Genomic DNA, 24,614 nt, shown 5'->3' on the forward strand with positions numbered 1-24,614 from the left:
TATCTTTGTCATTTTAGGGCTTTTCGTTTCTCAAGTTACACAAGGAGCAACCAAACAACAGCACAACACACACAAAAAAAAATAAATACATTTTCGGAATGTCTTTGTGTCTGTTTTATATAAAAAATAAAAATCAGTTATCTTCCATCTCATATCAGATTGCCGCAGAATTCTAGATAAAGGGGAAAAAAAAGCAGAAGGTATGGGTTTATGTTTCTGCCTTCAGGCAAAGAGTTTTAATTTAATCAAAACCCTGGAGATTAAATAATTAAACTTGTAGACAATCACATTTTTTATTGCTAATTAGTCATAGTAAGGTGCCATTTTCATAGGATGCACAGTCCCTAAATTTAGCAGTGGAATATTACATTGATCACACAAAAAAAACATCATTGATTCTCAGGGGATGAGATGGACGTCAGCAACTGCGTTTTGGCTCAGTCTACAGTTCACCTTTTTAAGGGGGTGATATATCAGCTTTTTATTTCTTTCTTTTTTTTTTTCTTAAAACCTGCTGTTCTCTACTTTTGCATAGCAACAACATATGATTTTCCATCCTTAACCCTTTAAGTTCATAGTAACTCCAAGCTCTCAGCGACAGACTGCCACAGTTAATCAGGCATGCCAATTGTCAGTCTTCTATTCCTGCGTGCCCCAGGAGTCATTTTTATTGATAACTACAGGTTGAATCAGTTAATTTAAATTATATCATATTTTTTTTCTAACCCACTTTCGTGATTTCCATGCACCTCTTCACCTGAGAAATGTAATTTTAATATATATTAAATGTGATGGGTATTACTTGCGAAGATCCAGAGATTGCTAACATTCTACATGCTATGCTATTGTCTTTATTTATTTTTAATGTTTATCTGTAAACATCTAACATGTTCTTTGTAATGTTTCAGATTTGTGTCTGCGATCACTCTATCTTCTGTCGCAAGGATTGCAAACGTAGATTCACTCTGTATATTTTGTATCGGGACTTGATCTTGGGTAGGACTGAATATATAATTGCAAGACTGTACCTTTTGTTTATGATTATTCCTCGCCGTAAAAACTGTATTCTTAAAAGGCAAAACAGCGTATCTATCAAACATAAGGGAAGAACATAAATTACATTGATGTACTGTAGGACTATTTACATTTTGGTCAGTTTCGTGGATAATCAAAGCATTTTTTCCCTTTGTGTATTGGTAAGGGCAAAAAAAACCCCCAACAAATATGCATATCCTATAAATATTAATTAGACAAAATCACATCACAGACGTTGTGGGAGCTGTGACGGGGATCTGTTGATAAAAAAGATTTTCTGATAGACACGCATGCAGTAACCGCTCCTGGCCACCGGTTGGCATTTTATCTCTAGTAAAAAATGAAACCTGCATTAATTCTTTATCAATGAACTATATTGTTAAAAAAAAACAAGAGTAAAGTTTGATTCGAGTTATAAAATGGGAGGATTAGCAGTAATGTTAGGCTGCACTGCAATTTGAATGTGCGTAGTCAATTTTCAGATTACATATTTACAGTGAATGTCATATATTTTTTTAGCATACTAAACATGGATATCAAAATCTTCATTTGGTTTTTAAACATTTTCCAAATCTAAAATTATTTTTAAGACAAAAAAAGGTTACTTTATATAATGCTCATCCACTCTAAAGGCGTAGTTAAAATAAACGTAACAATAAAAAGTTAATAAACTCCCGTTGCTTAAGACATCATCATTTTTTTTTTCTTTGAAATTACTATATTACATTTGATTGTTGGTTGTTCTGATGCTGACCTGATGCTGTTAATCTAATTAAACACTAGTGGCAGTGATTCTAACACTGAAGTCAGAAAAAAATACACATACATTAGTAAAACTAAAACAGTACACACAATGTATTGCTTACATTTTTAAATTAACATTAAATCACAATTAAAAAAATATATATATATAATGTAAACAAATCTTAAAGCCATCTGTTATTATACTATACACAAGTCAAGTCAATAATTATTTCAACCTAAATATGTTTACACAAATATAAAAACAATTAACCCCTTAACACCGCAGCCAAATGTACAAGTTGTGAACGAAACAAAATGTAAACAAAACCTGGCATTTGCGCTATATGTCTGTCCAACCGTAATTCACCTCTTTCATATTAAATGCACCCCCCCTTATTATATATCATTTTATTCAGGGGAAACAGGGCTTTCATTTAATATCAAATATTTAGCTATGAAACATAATTTAATATGAAAAAAATGGGAGAAAATAAGATTTTTTTTTATTTTTTTCGTTCTACATGACATTTTAACTGTCAATGTCATAATACTGTTTGATTTTACTGCAATAAAATACACATATTTGTATTCAGCAAAGTCTCACGTGTAAAACAGTACCCCCTATGTACAGGTTTTATGGTGTTTTGGGAAGTTACAGGGTCAAATATAGCATGTTACATTTGAAATTGAAATTCGCCAGATTGGTTACGTTGCCTTAGAGACTGTATAGTAGCCCAGGAAATAAATTTACACCCATAATGGCATGCCATTTGCAATAGTAGACGACCCAAGGTATTGCAAATAAGCGATGTCCAGTCTTTTTTAGTAGCCATTTGGTCACAAACACTGGCCAAAGTTAGCGTTCGTATTTGTTTGTGTGTGAAAAATGCAAAAAACGCCAATTTTGGCCAGTGTTTGTGACTAAGTGGCTACTAAAAAAGACTGGACATACCCCATTTGCAATACCTTTGGTTGTCTACTATTGCAAATGGTATGCCATCATAGTGGTAATTTTCATTCTTGGGCTACCATAGGGTCATAAAGGCAACGTAAGCAATCTGGCGAATTTTAATGTGAAAAAAATTAAACACAAGCCTTATATTTGACGCTGTAATTTTTGAAAACACCATAAAACCTGTACATGAGGGGTACTGTTGTACTCAGGAGACTTCGCTGAACACAAATATTTGTGTTTCAAAACAGTAAAAAGTATTGCAGCAATAATATCGTCCCTGTAAGGGCTGTTTGTGCGTGAAAAATGCAAAAAACATCACTTTTACTGGCGATATCATGGTTGTAATACATTTTACTGTTTTGAAACACTAATATTTGTGTTCAGCGAAGTCTCCCGAGTAAAACAGTACCCCCCATGTACAGGTTTTATGGTGTCTTGGAAAGTTATAGGGTTAAATATAGTGCTAGCAAATTAAATTCCCTATACTTTCGGCATGGGTGGTCAGGCAGGTCCCGCTAATTGTAATTAATTAGGATACCTAATTATGTAAAATTATTACATAAATATATGTGTAGAATTAATATATGTATATATATACATATGTGTATATATACGTGTATATATATATATATTTTTTTTTTAATATTTTTATTTATATATAGGTATATATATAGTGATATATACGTATATATTTATGTATATAGATATATATATTATTTCGTTCTACGTGTATTTTGATATAAATATATATATATTAATATCACAATACAGTTAGAACGAAATAAAACACATCTATATATTTTTTAATATTTTATTTTAATTATTTATTTTATTTTATTTTTTTACGTATTTACATATTTATTTTTTTTATATTATTTATAAATATATATATAACAATAATTATATATATATTTAATCAGTATCAGTCTACGTGTAATTTGATATTAATATATATATATATATATATATAATTATATATATATTAATATTAAAATACACCTAGACGGTGTATGTGTGTGTATGTATATGTGTATATATATACTTAGATCATATATATATAATATATATATATATGATCTAAGTATAAAAAAATTTTTTTACACTTATTTAACATTATTTTATTTTATTTTCAGCCAGCAGGGGGACCAACTGTCATTACAGTTGGTCCCCCTGCTGGCAATGCCTGAGCCAGCTATACCGGCCATGTGATTGTGAGGTCCTCGCAAGGACCTCACTCTCACATGACCGGGAGGGACCGGAGGAGGCAGATCTGCCTCGGGGGGGGGCTCCCTGGGAGTCCCCCCAACCGCGATCGCCGGCATGGGACCACCGGCGACCGGGTAAGTAAAAAAAAAACGGCGGGCGTATATTTACGTCCTGCGGCGTTTAGAGCCGCTTTTAAAAGGACATAAATATACGTCCGCCGGACTTAAGGGGTTAAGAACAGATATTGAAATAAATAAACAAATTTTAAATAGTGTCTTCCCTATATCACCTATATCAGAGGTAGGCAACCTTTTAGGAGTACTGTGCCAAAACGAGATCTTGAAGTCACTTGGCGTACCGGTCCTATTTTTTTAAATTGAGGTGTATGTATGTTGTTGAATTCTGCTTGTGTTATTTGTTGGTGCTGCAGTTACTTTGTAGCTTTGTATTTGTGTGTATGTGGGCTGTTATATTGTATATGTTCATGGATAGTTTGTGGTATTGTGTATTGGGGATGCTTGTGGAATTGTGTGTCTGGATGATCTGTCACATTGTGTGTTTGGTGGCGTGTGTATGTGTGTGGCTGCTTGTGGTCCTGCATGCGAGAGGTAGCTTCTGGGGTTGTGTGCGTGTATGTGGACTGTCAGTGCAGTTGTATTTGAGGGGACTGTGTGTGTGTGTTTGTGTGGGCTGTTTGTATTATTTGTATGAGGGTGAGGCTTATTCTGCAAGTCTGTGTATATCTAGCAGTGGGGGTGGCTTCCCTGGGGTCCATTGACAATGGGGCTGACCAGATTCAGTGCAGGAATCACAATAGCTGCTGTGGACTGTTCTACTCCATTGCGGATTCCCATTCACAAGTGCTGGGATGAAGTGATCTAAGATTACTTCCTTTAAGTGCTACAATGAGGAAATTGAGGATTGCCCCTTACCACTAGTGATGTACCGAACTGTTCGCTGGCGAATAGTTCCTGGCGAAAATAGCGTATTCGCGTTCGACACGGCGGGCGAACACATGCGCGGTTCGATCCGCCCCCTATTCGTCATCATTGAGTAAACTTTGACCCTGTGCCTCACAGTCAGCAGACACATTCCAGCAAATTAGCAGCAGATCCTCCCTTCCAGACCCTCCCACCTCCTGTACAGCATCCATTTTAGATTCATTCTGAAGCTGCATTCTTAGATAGAGGAGGGAAAGTGTAGCTGCTGCTCATTTGATAGGGAAATTGATAGCTAGGCTGGGGTATTCAGTGTCCACTACAGTCCTGAAGGACTCATCTGATCTCTGCTGTAAGGACAGCACCCCAAAAAGCCCTTTTTAGGGCTAGAACATCAGTCTGCTTTTTTTTTATTTTTTTCTGTGTAATGTAATTGCAGTTGCCTGCCTGCCAGCTTCTGTGTCAGGCTCACAGTGGATACTGTGCCCACTTGCCCAGTGCCACCACTCATATCTGGTGTCACAATAGCTTAAGCTTGCATTTAAAAACAAAAAAAATTTTTTTCACTGTAATAGATTGAATAGCAGTTAGTTGTCTGCAAGCGTCTGGGTGTCAGGCCTTCAGCGTGTACTCTGCCAGCTTCTGCCAGTGTACTTTGCCACTCATATCTGGTGTCACTATAGCGTGCCTTTAAATAGAAAAACAGTTTTTCACTGTAAGCTAATAGCAGTCAGTGTCCTTCAAGCGGGTGTCAGGCCTTCAGCGTGTACTCTGCCAACCTCTGCCAGTCCACTTTGCCACTCATATCTGGTGTCACTATAGCGTGCCTTTAAAAAGAAAAAAAGTTTTTCACTGTAAGCTAATAGCAGTCAGTGTCCTTAAAGTGGGTGTCAGGCCTTCAGCGTGTACTCTGCCAACTCTGCAAGTGCACTTTGCCACTCATATCTGGTGTCACTATAGCGTGCCTTTAAAAAGAAAAAAAGTTTTTCACTGTAAGCTAATAGCAGTCAGTGTCCTTAAAGTGGGTGTCAGGCCTTCAGCGTGTACTCTGCCAACTCTGCAAGTGCACTTTGCTACTCATATCTGGTGTCACTATAGCGTGCCTTTAAAAAGAAAAAAAGTTTTTCACTGTAAGCTTATAGCAGTCAGTGTCCTTAAAGCGGGTGTCAGGCTTTCAGCGTGTACTCTGCCAACCTCTGCAAGTGCACATTGCCACTCATATCTGGTGTCACAATAGCGTTGATTTAAAAACAAAAAATGTTTTTTTACTGTTATAGATTGAATGGCAGTTAGTTGTCTTCAAGCGGGTGTGTCAGGCCTACAGCGTGTACTCTGCCAACCTCTGCCACTGCACAGTGCCATTCATATCTAGTCGCACAGTAGCTTGCACGCATAGTACCACTAATCCAAAAATAAATGACAGGCAGAGGCAGGCCACCCCGCAGGGGCCATCGTGGTCGTGGTGCTGTGATTCCCTTTTGCCCTAGAGTAATGCCCAGTTTTCAGAGGCCACGTACCCTGAACTTGAAAAGTTCTGAGGACGTAGTTGACAGGCTAACATAGGAAACCCAATCTTCTACAGCTTCCGCTCGGAACCTTGACGCACTATCCTCCTCCAGCTTAGCTTCGGGCACCTCTCAAGATACCACTCACCCGCCTGCCACCACCACCAACACTAGCACCACAGCCGCTTCACTTGGTATGTCAGAGGAGTTATTTACACATCTGTTTGAAGAAATGAGTGATGCGCAACCATTATTGCCAGAGGATGTAGATAACAGGGATATATCTCAGGCAGGCAGCATTACACACATGGACGTACGGTGTGATGATGATGATGTTGTACCCGCTGCTGCTTCCTTTGCTGAGTTGTCAGATACAAGTGAAGCGGTAGATGATGACGATGCGTCCATGGATGTCACGTGGGTGCCCGCTCGGCGAGAAGAAGAACAGGACGAAAGTTCAGATGGGGAGACAGAGAGGAGGAGGAGGAGACGAGTTGGAAGCAGGGGGAGGTCGTCGCAAGGAGCTAGTGGCACAGTCAGACAGCATGCATCGGCACCCAGGGTAAGACCGACAGCACGCCAATCAACGCATGCTGTGTTCACCACCAGAATGCCGTCATTGCAGAGCTCAGCAGTGTGGCATTTTTTTTGTGTGTCTGCCTCTGACAACAGCGATGCCATTTGCAACCTGTGCCAAAAGAAACTGAGTTGTGGGAAGTCCAACACCCACCTAGGTACAACTGCTTTGCGTAGGCACATGATCGCACATCACAAACGCCTATGGGATCAACACATGAGTACAAGCAGCACACAAACTCAAAGCCGCCATCCTCCTCCTGGTCCAGCATCTTCAGCCACGTCAACCACTGCTGTCCTCCTTGCCCCCTCTCAACCATCCGTCACTCCGTCTCTCGCCTTGAGCAGTTCCCGCTCATCTGCCCACAGTCAGGTGTCTGTCAAGGACATGTTTGAGTGTAAGAAGCCAATGTCAGAAAGTCACCCCCTTGCCTAGCGTCTGACAGCTGGCTTGTCTGAACTATTAGCCCGCCAGCTTTTACCATACAAGCTGGTGGAGTCTGAGGCGTTCAAAAATTTTTTAGCTATTGGGACACCGCAGTGGTAGGTACCCGGACGAAATGTATTTTCACAAAAGTCAATCCCCAACCTGTACTCGATTGTGCAAAAGGAAGTAATGGCATGTCTGGCACACAGTGTTGGGGCAAGGGTCCATCTGACCACTGATACCTGATCTGCAAAGCATGGTCAGGGCAGGTATATCACCTACACTGCGCATTGGGTAAACCTGCTGACGGCTGCCAAGCATGGAATGCTCCTGCAGAGGAGTTGGTGATACAGCCACGACTTGCAGGCAGGCCTGCTGCCACCTCCTCTACTCCTCCTACTCCATCCTCTTCCATAACCTCCTCGGCTGAGTCCTCTTCTGCTGCTGCGTCTTGCTCCACATCAACGGCACCCCCCCCAGCTCCCCAGGTACTATTCCACATCCCGGATACGGCAGTGTCACGCCGTCTTGGGTTTGACTTGCTTGAAAGCAGAGAGTCACACCGGACAAGCACTCCTCTCCGCCCTGAACGCACAGGTGTAAAAGTGGCTGACTCCGTAGCAACTGGATATCGGCAAAGTGGTTTGTGACAACGGAACAAATTTGTTGGCGGCATTGAAGTTGGGCAAGTTGACACATGTGCCGTGCATGGCACATGTGTGTAATCTGATCGTACAATGCTTTGTGCATAAGTACACAGGCTTACAGGATGTCCTGAAGTAGGCCAGGAAGGTGTGTGGCCAGTGAGGCGCATGATTTGCGACAGACCGACACGTTGGAATTCAACACTCCCAATGTTCGACCGCCTGCTCCAACAAGAAAAAGCAGTTAATTAATATTTGTATGACCGGGGTGCTAGGACAGCCTCTGGGGAGCTGGGAATTTTTTTGCCACGTTACTGGACGCTCATGCGCAATGCCTGTAGGCTCATGCGTCCTTTTGAGGAGGTGACAAACCTAGTCAGTCGAACCGAAGGCACCATCAGCGACATCATACTATTTGTTTTCTTCCTGGAGCGTGCCCTGCGAAGAGTGCTGGATCAGGCCGTAGATCAGCGTGAAGAGGAAGAGTTGTGGTCACCATCACCACCAGAAACAGCCTTATCAGCATCGCTTGCTGAACCTGTGGCAACGCTGGAAGAGGATTGTGAGGAAGAGGAGTCAGAGGAGGAATGTGGCTTTGAGGAGGAGGAGGAAGACCAACCACAACAGGCATCCCAGGGTGCTCGTTGTCACCTATCTGGTACCCGTGGTGTTGTACGTGGCTAGGGGGAAGAACATACCTTCATTGACATCACTGAGGAGGAGGAACGTGAAATGAGTAGCTCGGCATCCAACCTTGTGCAAATGGGGTCTTTCATGCTGTCGTGCCTGTTGAGGGACCCTCGTATAAAAAGGCTGAAGGAGAACGACCTGTACTGGGTGTCCACGCGACTAGACCCCGGTATAAGCAGAAAGTGGCGGAAATGTTACCAAATTACAACAAGTCGGAAAGGATGCAGCATTTGCAAAATAAATTAAAAAGTTTGCTTTACACAGCGTATAAGGGTGATGTCACAGCACAATGGGAATCTAACAGGGGAAGAGGTGAAAGTCATCCTCCTCCTCCCATGACCACGCCGGCAAGGACAGGACGCTTTAAAGACGTGTTGTTGATGGAGGACATGCAGAGCTTTTTAAGTCCACGCATCGCCACAGTCCTTCGGGATCCACCCTCAGAGAACGACTCGACCGACAGGTAGCAGACTACCTCGCCTTAACTGCAGATATCGACACTCTGAGGAGCGATGAACCCCTTAACTACTGGGTGTGCAGGCTTGAATTGTAGCCTGAGCTATCCCAATTTGCGATAGAACTTCTGGCCTGCCCCACTTCAAGTGTCCTGTCAGAAAGGACCTTCAGTGCAGCAGGAGGTATTGTCACTGAGAAGAGAAGTCGCCTAGGTCAAAAAAGTCTAGATTACCACACCTTTATTAAGATGAATGAGGAATGGATCCCGAAGGGACTGACAGTGGGCGATACATTCGACTAAAAAAGGCCTGATGAGATGAGCTACCTTTGGCTAACAATGGTCCACACGCTGCTGTGTTTTAGCTCTGAATGCCGGTTGACTTGCGTGACTTATCCGCCACCAACTAGGGTTCAAGCCACAATGTTTTAGGGCACTTTCTGCCTGGGAAACAAACATCAATTTTTATGGCCGCTGCTACAGCAGCAGCTGCAACAATACCTAATTTTTCAGGCATGTGTACAAATTTTTTGGCACTCTGGTGCTGCACTGTGGCTTCAAAAACCCAACAAAAAAAAGGCACATAACAGGGATTAAACTAATAGGAATAGTACTACATAACACACCACTCCTATCTGGTGGCACATTAGATTGCACGCGCAGTGCCCCAAATTTGAAGTAGGAGGACCGACCAAGCATCTTTTTCCATCTCCCAGTTCCTAAAATCAATGCCATATACACGTCCCCTGATAGGGCGCCAGCTCGTTATTCTCTTGGGTGCCAGCTCGTTATTCTCTTATTCACTTCACTAGGGACACTTTACTGCACTATGGGCACTTAGACCCACTCTTTGTCTTGCACACTGTTATTCCTAGCCAGCATCTGTGATGGGAAATCAGGCAGTCATCTAAACGTTTAGAATGAGCTTTAGCTTGAAGGTGTTTAAGGAGATTAGGGCTAGTTTAGAGGATTCTTCTTAGACCTCTCTGAGTCTTTATAGCCCTTCTACCTATCCAGCATTTCTGGAAACTAGCTAAGAGAAAAGGTGTCTGTGTGTCTGTGATACATTTAACTTTATATCACCTTATTGACACTTTACCACTCCGGTCTCCATACTCTCTGCCTATACCCATCTATTTAGAGGGAATTTCCTTGCCCCTGCCAATATTATATAATAGGTAATAGTATTACCATTATTACACAATTAGGTCTCTGAGGACAGGTGTCAATCCATATCTGCCAAGTGACCCTATGTAGGGGGAACAGTCCCTATTCTGCTCTGTGTCAGTGTGTATCAGGGGCTCTGAGGACAGGTGTCAATCCATATCTGCCAAGTGACCCTATGTAGGGGGAATAGTCTCTATTCTGCTCTGTGTCAGTGTGTATCCTGGTCTCTGAGGACAGGTGTCAATCCATATCTGCCAAGTGACCCTATGTAGGGGGAACAGTCTCTATTCTGCTCTGTGTCAGTGTGTATCATGGTCTCTGAGGACAGGTGTCAATCCATATCTGCCAAGTGACCCTATGTAGGGGGAACAGTCTCTATTCTGCTCTGTGTCAGTGTGTATCATGGTCTCTGAGGACAGGTGTCAATCCATATCTGCCAAGTGACCCTATGTAGGGGGAATAGTCTCTATTCTGCTCTGTGTCAGTGTGTATCCTGGTCTCTGAGGACAGGTGTCAATCCATATCTGCCAAGTGACCCTATGTAGGGGGAACAGTCTCTATTCTGCTCTGTGTCAGTGTGTATCATGGTCTCTGAGGACAGGTGTCAATCCATATATGCCAAGTGACCCTATGTAGGGGGAACAGTCTCTATTCTGCTCTGTGTCAGTGTGTATCATGGTCTCTGAGGACAGGTGTCAATCCATATCTGCCAAGTGACCCTATGTAGGGGGAATAGTCTCTATTCTGCTCTGTGTCAGTGTGTATCCTGGTCTCTGAGGACAGGTGTCAATCCATATCTGCCAAGTGACCCTATGTAGGGGGAACAGTCTCTATTCTGCTCTGTGTCAGTGTGTATCATGGTCTCTGAGGACAGGTGTCAATCCATATATGCCAAGTGACCCTATGTAGGGGGAACAGTCTCTATTCTGCTCTGTGTCAGTGTGTATCATGAGCTCTGAGGACAGGTGTCAATCCATATCTGCCAAGTGACCCTATGTAGGGGGAACAGTCTCTATTCTGCTCTGTGTCAGTGTGTATCATGATCTCTGAGGACAGGTGTCAATCCATATCTGCCAAGTGACCCTATGTAGGAGGAACAGTTTATATTCTGCTCTGTGTCAGTGTGTATCATGGTCTCTGAGGACAGGTTTCAATCCATATCTGCCAAGTGACCCTATGTAGGGGGAACAGTCCCTATTCTGCTCTGTATCAGTGTGTATCAGGGATCCTTAGGATAGGTGTCAATCCATACCTGCCAAGTGACCCTATGTAGGGTGAACAGTCCCTATTCTGCTCTGTGTCAGTGTGTATCAGGGTCTCTGAGGACAGGTGTCAATCCATATGTCAAGGTGTCAATATGTCATATGTCAGGTGTCAATCCATATCTATTGTGATTTAGGAATGTTAGGTGATTTCTGCCCTTTATGGATTAAAACCAGACTCTGCATCAACTGTGTAATTTTCCATGGGAGTTTTGCCATGGATCCCCCTCCGGCATGCCACAGTCCAGGTGTTAGTCCCCTTGAAACAACTTTTCCATCACTTTTGTGGCCAAAAAGAGTCCCTGTGGGTTTTAAAATTCGCCTGCCCATTGAAGTCTATGGCGGTTCGCCCGGTTTGCCGGTTCGCGAACGTTTGCGGCAGTTCGCGTTCGCCGTTCGCGAACCGGAAATTTTGTGTTCGCGACATCACTACTTACCACCTGCAATCACTGCTCAAGTTGCACTAGCGGATATCTGAAGTCCCTCTGGGATTCCTGATGTGACAGATCCTGTTTGTCTCTGGCAGGCTTGAGCGTCATGGAAAAGCACCTCGAGTGTCATAGGTTGCTGACCCCTGACCTTTATCAAGGTAAGTAGACAAACGGTATAATTGTTTTTTCCATCATCATGGAAGGGATATACCTAGCCAAGTGCACTTCATTAAAATCTGTATCTGTTTTGCACACCTAGACACTGTCTGGCATTTACAGAGATCACAAATTATACACAGTAGGCACGGTAAGAGTCAGCGGTCTTCATTTATGAAACACAGAGAGCAATTTAAATACGTAATTTTATTCCAATTAAATATATGCTCTTCTTATTGAAGGATACTTTGTACGTGGCTTGTTTTCGATATGGCAATTAGCCAGGGAAGCGTATGGAAATTTTAGACAGATGTGTTTCAGTGATGTCACTGCTACTTTGTTGAACTCATATTTTATAAAACACCTGTTTAACACCTACTTAAAGGGAACATGTTGTCTCTTGGCTCTTATCTTATTAAATATCTAATTAAATATCACTACGCATTTCTTTTTTGGACTACAGAAATAGATATATAGAGCACCTCCACTTGATCATGTGTTGGTCAAAGTGGGTACAGTAGCTAAAGAGACAAGTCAAAAAATATAGAATAAAGTCATTTTGTCTAAGTCAAACTACTTATTTGGAACTATCCCAAGTTACCAAATATATTAGCCTATATTAGCCTTTAACTCACTAAAAGTGAAGGTAAATCAAGGATCATCAGATGGATCATGTATCTTACCAAGGATTTCTGCTCATCCAACCATGACACTATCAAACTTCCAGTCCTGGCAAACCACAGTACGTGTTAGAAGCTGGACCAATTTAGAGCTTTACCTCACTAACCCAATTTTTGATAAGGCTTCCAAAATCAATTAGATGCCTTATAAAGGTAACTTGTCCTGCTACTCTACCCTGCTATGTGACTTGATTTTGAGATTACTTAGCTTTAGAACTTGGTCAACTTTTTCTCATGAATGCTTGGTTCCCATTTCAAAGATAAATGGGACACAAGTATGCCCCTCTCTTTTGACTGTGAAATATCTCTTTTGGATTCCTCAGAACATATAAACAAGTTCAGACCAAAAACCTATTTTATTATTTGCAGTTCGGCAGCAGCATAGGCCCTAAACACAATGCAAGTGCAAGTGTACTAAGTAGCAGAACAACTTTCAAAGAATCATGTCTCAAAGGATCATACCAGACAAGTTTTATATTAACTCTGTACCAGTGCTTGTGTTCTAATTCCCCACACAATAGCAAATATTAAATAATACATTTCATTCTGAAGTGGATATTGGGGAGGACCTAAATGGGGTGAACAGAAAGATATTTATGAAGATGTCTCGGATGTCTCAGTACGTATCTCACTTCCGGAGTACTATTATAAAATGCCTGTGAGACGATTTATCACTCCAGATGCATCATAAAGGCATCTACCCCCAGGATTTCTGCTGGAGGGTTTGTGAGGAGGAGGAGACTATTCAGAATGGTTGTTCTTTTTTGTTCCACAATGTGCACTTACTAACGGACTTATTTCATAAACTAATCGATCCAACTCTGCCCATTCCTCCCACAAAACTGAAAAGATACATGCATTTAATAATACATTTTTTGCATTGGACGTATGTCTATATAAGAGCTTGAAAAACCTGCAGTTCTCTTGTCTGCAGCCTCTGCAAGCCCTCCCTTTCAAACCCAGCCCAGACTTCATGTGGCTGTCCAATCACAGACTGCCCAATGCAGCTCAATGTGAAGTCTTTGCAAGTCAAGTGCTCTGGGCAATTTCTGCCTCTTGAGTTTAGCTTCACTGAGCTAAAAAAAATAGGTAGTAACAGGACCGGTGTCTGGTTGACAGCAAGATGGTGTAGCAAGCTGTTACAAATTGCTATTTGTAACTGGCCCTTTAAATGATTGTTACAAACTGCTATTTGTAACTGGCCCTTTAAATGGAAAATTGCCCTGCTTCCCTGGATTGTGGAGAAGCCGGTTTGCCAGCCTCCTTCCTCATGACTATGGCCCCTGGAGAATTGTGCCCCTGAAAACTTATGAAATTTTATTGGGTGTGTATGGCCCTTTAAGAACCGTCTGGGGACATATTGTGACTTTGGTGAACAATGCCCCTTTAAGACTATGTCCCCAGACCTGTAAAATAACTTGTCCCTGGCTTTCTCCCACTAGGTTCAGTAAATAGGGCTTACTGAACCAAGTACCACACAGGCGGACCACCCAGAAGTTAAAGTGTGCAGGCAATTTACCTCCCAGGCTGTGAGGTTACTGCCGGTTAATTGCCGAGCGCTGGGTGGCCGCCATTCGACAGCCGAACACGTGGTGGCGGCCATCTTAGCTCATTCGAACACGGTCAGTGGTGTATGCTAAAGATTCTGTGGAACTAAAATCGGATGTGCAAATACACGAACACCGCTGACACTTACCTTCTTCCATAGTGAACTTGCAGCTCCAGAGACTGAAGGTGCCGTCCTTCCTCCCCAGTGGCAGTGTGTACCCCAGGGGGCCAAAGGTGTCGTCCTTTCCCCCCAGCGACAGTGTGAACCCCAGGGAGCTGAAGGTGTCGTCCTTCCTCCCCAGCAGCAGCCTGTGTTTCAGGGAGAGGAGCGCAGCAACCTCTCTCCCCAGCGGCAGCTTACCATAACACGGGGAGACACCAATCTCCCAGACGGCGCAGATGGGACCGTGGTCTCTGTGCCTGACCTACCGGGATGCTGGACAGCTTATCCAGATCCCCAACTACCCTCACCGGGACAACAGGAGGAGGGGGTAAGTACCAATTCCCCTCCCCAGCTAACTCCTAGCGTGGCACCAGGGTTAACAGAGGCGACATTAACCCCCACTGACTCCAATGCTCCCCTGGCTACTGAGCCGGACTATGGTCCCAGCACCCCAGCAGAAGAGCTGGCAGCTGGGCAGAGTGCAGTCGGCCTCTGCCCTCCAGCAAGTCCCCACAGCATGTTACCTCATCACCACAGCAAAATACCCAGGTGCAGTAACTGTTTCTTGTGGGTGGGTCACCTTTGTACCTGTTTCTTGTGGGTGGGCTACTCTGCATTTGGTTATTGTGGGTTGGTGGATCGACTAACGGAGGCACTGACCGACAGAAGGTCAGGTGCCTGGTTAGTCTTCCCCCCAAAGGGGAGATATGTTACAAATTGCTATTTGTAACTGGCCCTTTAAATGATTGTTACAAACTGCTATTTGTAACTGGCCCTTTAAATGGAAAATTGCCCTACTTCCCTGGATTGTGGAGAAGCCGGTTTGCGAGGCTCCAGTTAGGCTTCGGCGGTTGTGGAGTCTGCGGTGGCTGTGGTGTCCGGTGTGGTGCTTGTGGTCCTCGGCGCAAGCTAGGAAGCGTCCATCAATGGATGGTACTCGGTCGGAGTACATGGTGCTCCGTTACACAAGCATAATTTAAAAAAGTGTAAATTTGACAAGGATGACACACTCTTCATGCATAAAGCACTTCAGCAAGCCAAAGTGTTGATGTGAAGAGTGTGACCTTCTTGCTACAGGGTGTCTCTAAGGGACCAATGTGACCCTCTAACTATACTTCTTATGGGATATATCACTCTTGAGATCGGATTAATTTGCAAGGTTCTTCCTCTAGCTGCCAGATGGATCCTGGTTTTAGCCTGGCAGCAAAAAGGCAGCACACCCCTTCCTCACTTTTTACCTCCATTCTCAGTAAAATTACAGATATGTGTAATGAGGATGAAAAGAGATCTCAAGATACTACCATATTGTGTTGTATGGTCTGGACCATACTGAACACATCCCCCTAAAAAAGGGGATGGGCCTGTCCAAATTACTGGCAAGTGAGCTAGTAATGCAGATAGGTCCACTGAGGACAGACCATGCAGGAAGTATTGTTTTAGCCATCCCTGCAAGGTCCTAGAGCTCTGAGAATAGCTTGAACATGTCTACTGATGCACTTATGCTACGATTTTCAAGGACAGTTTCCTGGTGGCCCCAAAAGCGAGACCCCAGTGAACGAAGTTGAGAAGGACTGAAAATCGGGACTGTCCTGAAAAATCGGTATGGTTGGGAGCATGTTGACATGCAATCCATGATCTTCCATGCACTTATCTTACCTGTTGCAGTAAGCTAGGGTAGGCAACCTACAGTCATTCTTATTGCTTTCTCAAACGGCCTTCTGTTATAGCTACATATCTCACATGACTCATTAGTCCAGAGAAGCTGTTACCATTTTTTGGCAACCCAGGTGCTGTGTATTCATGCATAGTTTGGTCGCTTAGACTTGTGTCTGCAAGTCTTCCATGAAGACCAAGTCTGACTAAACGTCTCCAGAAAGTAGATGGGTGCAGGTGAGCATCTTCCTTTTGTGGAGGAAAGTAAGCAGTGAGTTACACACCACACTTGTGGATTTTACTTCTTAGGACCACTACTGTATGCCTTTATACTCTGATTTATTTTGTAGGACTGTTGGACTGTAGGACTGTAGGAGACTCTTCACTACTAGGTAGCTTGTACTAAGAGTTAGCTGCCGTTCCCGTTAGACCAGGGGCTGCCTTAAAGCAGCAACTAGCATACTGCCAGGCTCTACTCCAGCTATACCTAGTTACTACAGTGTTATTGATATTAGCCTAAGCTAGTCTGACTTCATAGTAGGTAGCATATTTATGGGTTACCTCTTGCCTGTATAGCAACTCATTTTAGCAGCACAATAACAGTTTGATTTTTTTGACAATTTAAGTTTGGATTCCAATATTGTTGAATGGGTTAGGAAGTGGCTAAATGACAGGCAACAGAGGGTTGTTGTCAACGCAGTATAGTCGAAGCAAGGTCTAGTTACCAGTGGGGTACCTCAGGGATCTGTACTTGGACCCATTCTCTTTAATATTTTTATTAGCGATATTGCAGAAGGTTTTGCTGATGATACTAAGATATGTAACAGGGTTGATGTTCCAGGAGGGATAAGCCAAATGGCAAATGATTAAGGTAAACTAGAAAAATGGTCAGAGCTGTGGCAACTGACATTTAATGTGGATAAGTGCAAGATAATGCCCCTTGGACGTAAAAACCCAAGGGCATATAGGATATTTGATACCCTACTAACCTCAAAATCTGAAGAAAGGGATTTAGGAGTTATTATGTCAGATGACTTAAAGGTAGGAAAACAATGTAATAGAGCAGCTGGAAATGCTAGCAGAATGCTTGGTTGTACAGAACACTGGTGAGACCTCACTTGGAGCATTGATAGTCTAGAAAGAGTTCAGAGAAGGGCTACTAACTAAGCTGGTTCATGGATTGCAGGATAAAACTTACCAGGAAAGGTTAAAGGATCTTAACAAGTATAGCTTGGAGGAAAGACGAAATAGGGGGGATATGATAGAAACATTTAAATACATAAAGGGAATCAACACAGTAAAGGAGGAGACTATATTTAAAAGAAGAAAAACTACCACAACAAGAGGACATAGTCTTAAATTAGAGGGACAAAGGTTTAAAAATAATATCAGGAAGTATTACTTTACTGAGAGGTCAGTGGATGCATGGAATAGCCTTCCAGTTGAAGTGGTAGAAGTTAACACAGTGAGGGAGTTTTAGCATGCGTGGGATAGGCATAAAGCCATCCTAAATATAAGATTAGGCCTGGAACTAAATAAAAGTATCTCAAAATCTTTTATTGGGCAGACTAGATGGGCCGAATGGTTCTTATCTGCCATCACATTCTATGTTTCTATGCTTCTATGTTTCTATCTCAATCTAACCTGTCTACCATTGCTCTTCTTAATTACCACTTATTATTATTATTATTATTATTATTATTATTGTGATTTATATAGCGCCAACAGATTCCGTAGCGCTTTACAATATTATTAGAGGGGAGATTTGACTATAAATAGGACAATCACAAGAACACTCACAGAAACGAAGGGCTGAGGGCTGAAGAGGGCCCTGCTCAAACGAGCTTACAGTCTATAGGAGGTGGGGTATAAAATACATTAGGACAGGGAATAGAAGTCAAGATAGGTAGGAGTGAAGCAGAGCTGGAGGAGATAGTAGAGAGCTGCCCTTTAGGAGAGAGCAAGAGACAGGTATGTGGGGTAGAGGATAGTCTGGGAGGCCATAGGCTTTCCTAAAGAAATTAGTTTTGAGGCACTTCTTAAATGATTGAAGACTAGGGGAGAATCTGGCAGTAGGCAGGCTATTCCATAGGACGGGAGCCGCCCCTGAAAAGTCCTGCAAGCGCGAGTTAGCCGTACGGGTATAAGCAGTGGACAGAAGAAGGTCACGGGAAGAGCGGAGAGACCGGGAAGGGGCATACCTATGGATCTGTGAGGAGATATAAGAGGGGCTAAGATTCAGTGCTTTATAGGTATGGGTTAGCACTTTGAATTGACTCCTATAGGATACAGGAAGCCAATGTAAGGACTGAGGGGTGAGGTGTGAGAGGACTGACTAGAGAGGAAAATCAGTCTGGCGGCAGCATTCATTACAGACTGTAGCGGGGCAATACGGCTATTGGGAAGACCAATTAGGAGAGAGTTACAATAGTCCATGTGAGAGATTACTAGAGCATGGACAAGCTCTTTTGTAGCATCTTGTGTAAGAAAGGGGCGGATGCGGGCGATGCTTTTGAGGTGGAATTGGCATGATTTGACAACAGACCGGATGTGAGGCTCAAAGGTGAGGCCAGAATCAAAAGTAACACCAAGACAACGTGCTTGTAAGGATGGGCTGATATGGGTACCACCAATCTGAAGGGAGAGCGAGAGAGGAGGAGGAAAGACAAGAAGTTCAGTTTTGGAAAGATTCAGTTTCAGAAAGTGGGAGGACATCCAATCAGAGATAAAAGAAAGGCAAGAGGTGACACATTGCAGGACATCTTATACTTTATATAGCACTGTGTACCTTCATAGCACAATAGATAGACAAATTCATCATATAATCTTAACTGTTTATTGTTGCTCCTTATAACCAAGTGCTGCACTTTATCCATCCCTTCATACTATTGGTCAGATTCCTTTCAGGATATGCATATTTTCATCATACGAATCCAGTACATTTTGACTAGCTGAGATATACCAATAGGGGCTTTTTTCTTCCATCGCTAGCCTCCCAATTGCTATTCCTGGCTAATCATGGCAGCATCACTTATGGGTAGCTCCTCCCTTAGCAGTCACAGGACAGGAATTAATTAGATTAATTAATTAGACTGATAGGTATAAAGAGTCCCTCCTCCCCTTACACCACAGTCTTTTTTCCTGTCCTTAGCAAGTTCTACAGGACTTTTTGGTTTTTATTTTATGGCCACCTTCCTGCGTTTGTCGTGGGTTCGTTCCAAATGAAGTTCAGCCTCTCTTCATTTGAAGGACCCGGTAAACAGCCTGCATGAGCAGGACTAACTGGGTCAGGTTCAGAGTAAGTACTGAACTGCTGCGTGGGATGTATATCTAGTGTTTGAGGGAGACACTGTTCTAAGCTTCCTGGGGTTGGTTATCCTTAAAAATTTCCCCTTGTTCTGGAAGTGCCCCTAGTAATTGGGGTTGAAACCCCCCCCCCCCCCTTACCTTGCTGGCAGTGCTTTGGGGATCCATACTGCTGTCTGCCTAATGAAGGGTGCTGTTGTGTTCTATTGGGAGTTGTGTTTTCTTGCCTGCACGCCCTGGGTTGCCCCTGAGGGCTTTCTGGGAGTTGCTGTCCTTGTGGGGGCTGTGTTCAGCTCTTCCTCGGCCAGCGTTGCTGTTTTGCCGAGGTGTGCGTTCCAGCCGCGGAATTGCCGAACCCGGAAGTGCCTCGCGCCGGCCGCGAGGCTTGGAACGCATGGCGTGCGTTCCAGCGCTCTGCGCATGCGCGGACCGGGCGCAGAGGTATTTAAACAGGGGAATACTGACACTTGCCTGTCAGCTGTTCGGAACTTCTGATTTTCGGTCTGAATTTCGCCAGTTCTCCTTCTTGCTGTCTCCTGGCTGCCTGGAGTGTGTTTTCTGCCGTTATGAGGTAGGATTGCCTGTTTCCATGGTTTTTGCTGGGGGCTTTGGGTTTGCTTTCCAGTTGCTCTTTTGGACTTATTAGGAATGTGTTTCTGATTTTGCCTTTGTTCCTTTTATAGTATGGATTCTCCCTCTGCCTCTGCTAGATCCCTCTCTAGAAAACATAGGTGAGCCATTTATTTTGTTCAGGGGGGGTTGTTAAAAGAGTGCCATGCTGAGCCTGTAATATATGTTATATATGGCTTTATTTCAGCCCCAGCAAACAGTTGGATTCTCCAGCGAGAAAATCCAGAGAAAAGACCAACAGATGCATCAATTGTTCATCACCTGCTCCACCTGGAAGGAACCTCTGCAGGGAATGCTTGTCGGAAGCGGCTAATGTCCCCAGTAAGACTTCACCGCAGGACGACCTTAAGCTTTGGATTTCCCGTGCAATTGCTGAGGGCTTTAAGTCTACCACGGGATGTGGCGGCCCTCCTAAGAGACGCAGAGCGGAACCTCAGTCTTCCAGCTCTGAGGAGGATCCGGACCTGTGGGAGGTCTCTGATGAGGGGGAGGAGGAGTCTGACTATGCCTCCAGGTCTCTGGACTCTAAATCTGTGGATCGGCTTATTACCCTCCTCAGAGACACTCTTAGCCTCACGGAAGAGAAGTCTGAATTGAGAGAGGCTGACAGGTTCTTCGAGGATTTGAAACCTAATAGACCAACGTTCCCAGTGCATTCCTCTATAAAGGACATGATCCTTCAGGAGTGGAATAAGCCGGAGAGGAAGTCCACCTTGAAAAACAAGTTCGCAAGGACTTATCCTTATTCTACCATGGACTGCTGCCTTTGGAATTCGGTTCCCAAGGTTGATGCCGCAGTGATCCATATGGCTAAAAAGACCACGCTTCCTATAGACTCCATGGCATACTTAAGAGAACCTATGGAAAAGCGTATGGATGGTGACCTAATTAAAGCCTATCTGGCGCTAGGCTCCGCCCTTCATCCGGCAGTGGCGCTGACCACTCTCTCCAGGGCCTTACGAGTTTGGCTCGCTAATTTGGAGGAAGATATTGATCAAGGTGTCCGTAGAGAACATCTCCTGGGAAGTCTCAAGGATTTGTGCCTTGCTACTGAATTTTGCTCTGAAGCCTCCCTGGACATCACTCGCATGATTGCCAAAAGTATGGCCCTATCGGTGGCCTCCAGAAGGGCTTTATGGCTTCATTCCTGGGGGGCGGACTATGCCTCCAAAGCGTCCTTGTGTGGTCTACCGTTCCAAGGGGACCTCCTGTTTGGTAAAATCCTGGAGGATGCCATTCAGAAAGCGGCTGATGGGAAAAAAGCGTTTCTTCCACAAGTCAGCAGAAAGGGTTTTTCCTCCTCCTGGAAAACCAGGCGGTTTAAGGATCGGTCCTTTCGGGACAGTAGAAGCTACAAGCCCGGAAGGGAGTATTCCAGGAACTCTTCGTGGAAGTCCTTCTGAAGGTCCTCGGGCCCATCCGGGTATGGTGGGTGGAAGACTGCAGTTCTTTTACCCGGTGTGGGCCGCAAATGTCACAGACGAGTGGGTCACCTCAATCATAAAAGAAGGCTACAGGATAGAATTTTCCTCTCGTCCACGTGCTGCCCATTTCAGAAAATCAAAAGTGTCAGAAGGTGTCAAACGAAGGGCCATGAGGACTTGCATTTCCACTCTGTTGGGACAGAAGGTGTTGGAGGAAGTCCCTTCTCACGAAAGATTCCAGGGGATGTATTCCACTGTATTTTTGGCCCCAAAGCCCCAGGGAAAGTGGCGTCTCATCCTGAACCTAAAAGGAGTGAACGCCTTTCTAGACGTAAGGACATTCAAAATGGAATCCTTACAGACTATCCTAAAGTGCGTAAAACCAGGAGATTGGATGACCTCCATAGACTTAAAAGACGCCTACTACCAAATCCCTGTAAACAGCAATCACATGCAGTTCCTTCGGTTCTGGGCTTTAGGAAGACATTTCCAGTTCCGAGGGCTTCCGTTTGGTCTCAGCTTAGCGCCAAGGACTTTCTCGAAGGTCCTTGTCTCTCTGATTGCCGTCATAAGGATGAGAGGTATCGAGATATTCCATTACCTGGACGACATACTCATCGTAGGGCCTTCGCAAGGAATAGTGGAGCATCATACATTAATGGCAATGAACATCCTGCAAGATCACGGGTGGCTTCTCAACATAGAAAAAAGCTCCCTGATTCCATCTCAGACCATCGTGTTCCTCGGAGCGGTGATAAATACCATTTCTGCTCATGTGTTTTTGTCTCCAGAGAGGGTCATGAAGTTACAAGACAAGGTCAAGAAGCTCCAGGTTCTCGAAAAGGCCTCGGCAAGGGAAGTCATGAGTCTCCTGGGTTCTTTGACGTCTACGATAGGTTTGGTGAAGTGGGCCTAATGGAAGTTTCGCCCTGTACAGAGTTGTTTTCTTCTCCAGTTCGACAGAGAAAAAACGGATTGGGATCAGGAAATTTCTCTGCCCCTGCCAGTAAGAAGAGAGTTGGACTGGTGGAGGAACGGGAAGAACCTAGCAAAGGGTTTTCCCTTGGAAGAACCTCCGTGGACCGTCATTACGACGGATGGCAGTTCTTCTGGTTGGGGTGCCCACCTCGATTCCTCATGGACTCAGGGGTGGTGGACTCGAGAAGAAAGTCGGCTCCACTCGAACCTAAGAGAACTGCGAGCTGTTTCCAAGGCCATTCAGGTGTTCCTTCCAAAGATCAGGAATTCCTGGGTGTTGATCAAGACGGACAACCGAGCGGTGGCCTCTTATATAAACAACCAGGGAGGCACAAGGAGCAAGCGGCTCTTAAAAGAGCTAGCTCCTCTAATGGTGATGGCCATGACCTATCTCCAGGGACTGAAGGCTATCTATCTCCCAGGCTCGGAGAACGTAGCGGCGGATTTTCTCAGCAGATCAGAAATTCTCCCGGGAGAATGGAAACTTCACCAGTCAGTTTTTGCTTGGATCACCCGTCGGTGGGGCATGCCCCAGATCGACCTGATGGCCTCGTTCAGGAATCGCCAGGTGGAGAATTACTACTCCCTCCACCCAGAGAGTCAGGCACTGGGCCAGGATGCTCTATCTCTTCCTTGGTCGTTCGATCTGGGGTATGCGTTCCCTCCCCTACCCATGATACCCAGGTTCCTGAGAAAAGTTTGGGCAGAAGGGAAAACCGTTATTGCCGTAATCCCGATTTGGCCTCGAAGGCCGTGGTTTCCCCTACTGTCAACGCTGAGCCAGGAACAGCCTCGGCCCCTGCCTATATTGAAGGATCTGCTAACGCAGGGTCCAATATCCCATCCTCATCCGGAACGCCTCAAATTGGGGGTGTGGGTCTTGAAAAAGAAAGACTTCAACAATTAGGCCTTTCAGAAGCAGTGGTCAATACTCTCTTACACTCAAGGAAGGCTTCTACGTCTTCATGCTACCATAGAATCTGGGATGTGTTTCAGGAATGGGCTTCGGCCAAGCGAGTTGACTTCATACGCCCTCGCAACACTGAAATCTTGGAGTTCCTGCAAGAAGGTCTGGATAAGGGTCTTAGCATCAGCACTCTTAAAGTTCAGTCTTCGGCCCTGTCAGCTTTGTGCAACACCTCTTGGTCATCAGATCCATTGATCTCCAGGTTCTTCAAGGCAGCTTTCAAGTTGAGACCACCTTCGAGATCCACTACCCCTCCTTGGGACCTTCCGCTTGTTCTCGACTACCTGACTGAGGATCTATTCGTTCCTCTTGAGAATTTGGATGCTGTCCTCCTAACTTACAAAACATTGTTCTTAGTAGCAATTACTTCCGCTAGGAGAATTTCAGAGATCAAGGCCTTCTCCACCCTGCCTTCTTGTCTCCAATTCTACCACAATAGGGTGTGCCTGAAACCTAATCCAGCATTTCTGCCTAAAGTGGTCTCTCGTTTCCATCTATCTCAAGAGGTGGTCCTGCCATCCTTCTACCCCAATCCTTCTTCACCAGAGGAGATCAAGTGGCAACGTTTGGATGTCATGAACTGCCTGTCTATGTACCTTGAACGTTCTGCTCCTTACAGGAAAACTCACCAGCTTTTCGTTTTGCCTTCAGGGGCCAGGAGAGGTGAGGCAGCTTCTCTATCTACTTTGAAGCGTTGGATTGCTCTTGTAATCAGAAAGGCTTATCTCAATAGAGATCGCTCTCCTCCACTGAAGATAAAGGCTCATTCAACCAGAGCATTGTCAACTTCCTGGGCTAATTGGGCAGAGGTTCCATACGATGACATTTGCAAGGCAGCCACCTGGTCTTCCCCGATGACGTTCATGAAACACTACAATCTTGATGTGGATGCTCCTTCCACCTCATTTGGGAAGAGTGTCTTGTCTACGGTTTCTTTGTCCCGTTGATATTAAATTCAGTCATAGCATATTGATTTGTTCTGTGTGTTTTATCATAATTTTATTCCCACCCTAATTTTGTGAGCTTGGGTATTACCCATAAGTGATGCTGCCATGATTAGCCAGGAATAGAGAAA

General features: G+C 44.3%; 1 pseudogene; it reads right to left on the bottom strand.

Annotated features, from left to right (window-relative positions):
- Positions 1-24,614, bottom strand: part of LOC134578565 (uncharacterized) — a 54,744-nt pseudogene that overhangs the window by 6,333 nt on the left and 23,797 nt on the right.

Source organism: Pelobates fuscus, chromosome 12 (genome assembly GCF_036172605.1).
Source record: "Pelobates fuscus isolate aPelFus1 chromosome 12, aPelFus1.pri, whole genome shotgun sequence".
Classification (NCBI taxonomy): domain Eukaryota; kingdom Metazoa; phylum Chordata; class Amphibia; order Anura; family Pelobatidae; genus Pelobates; species Pelobates fuscus.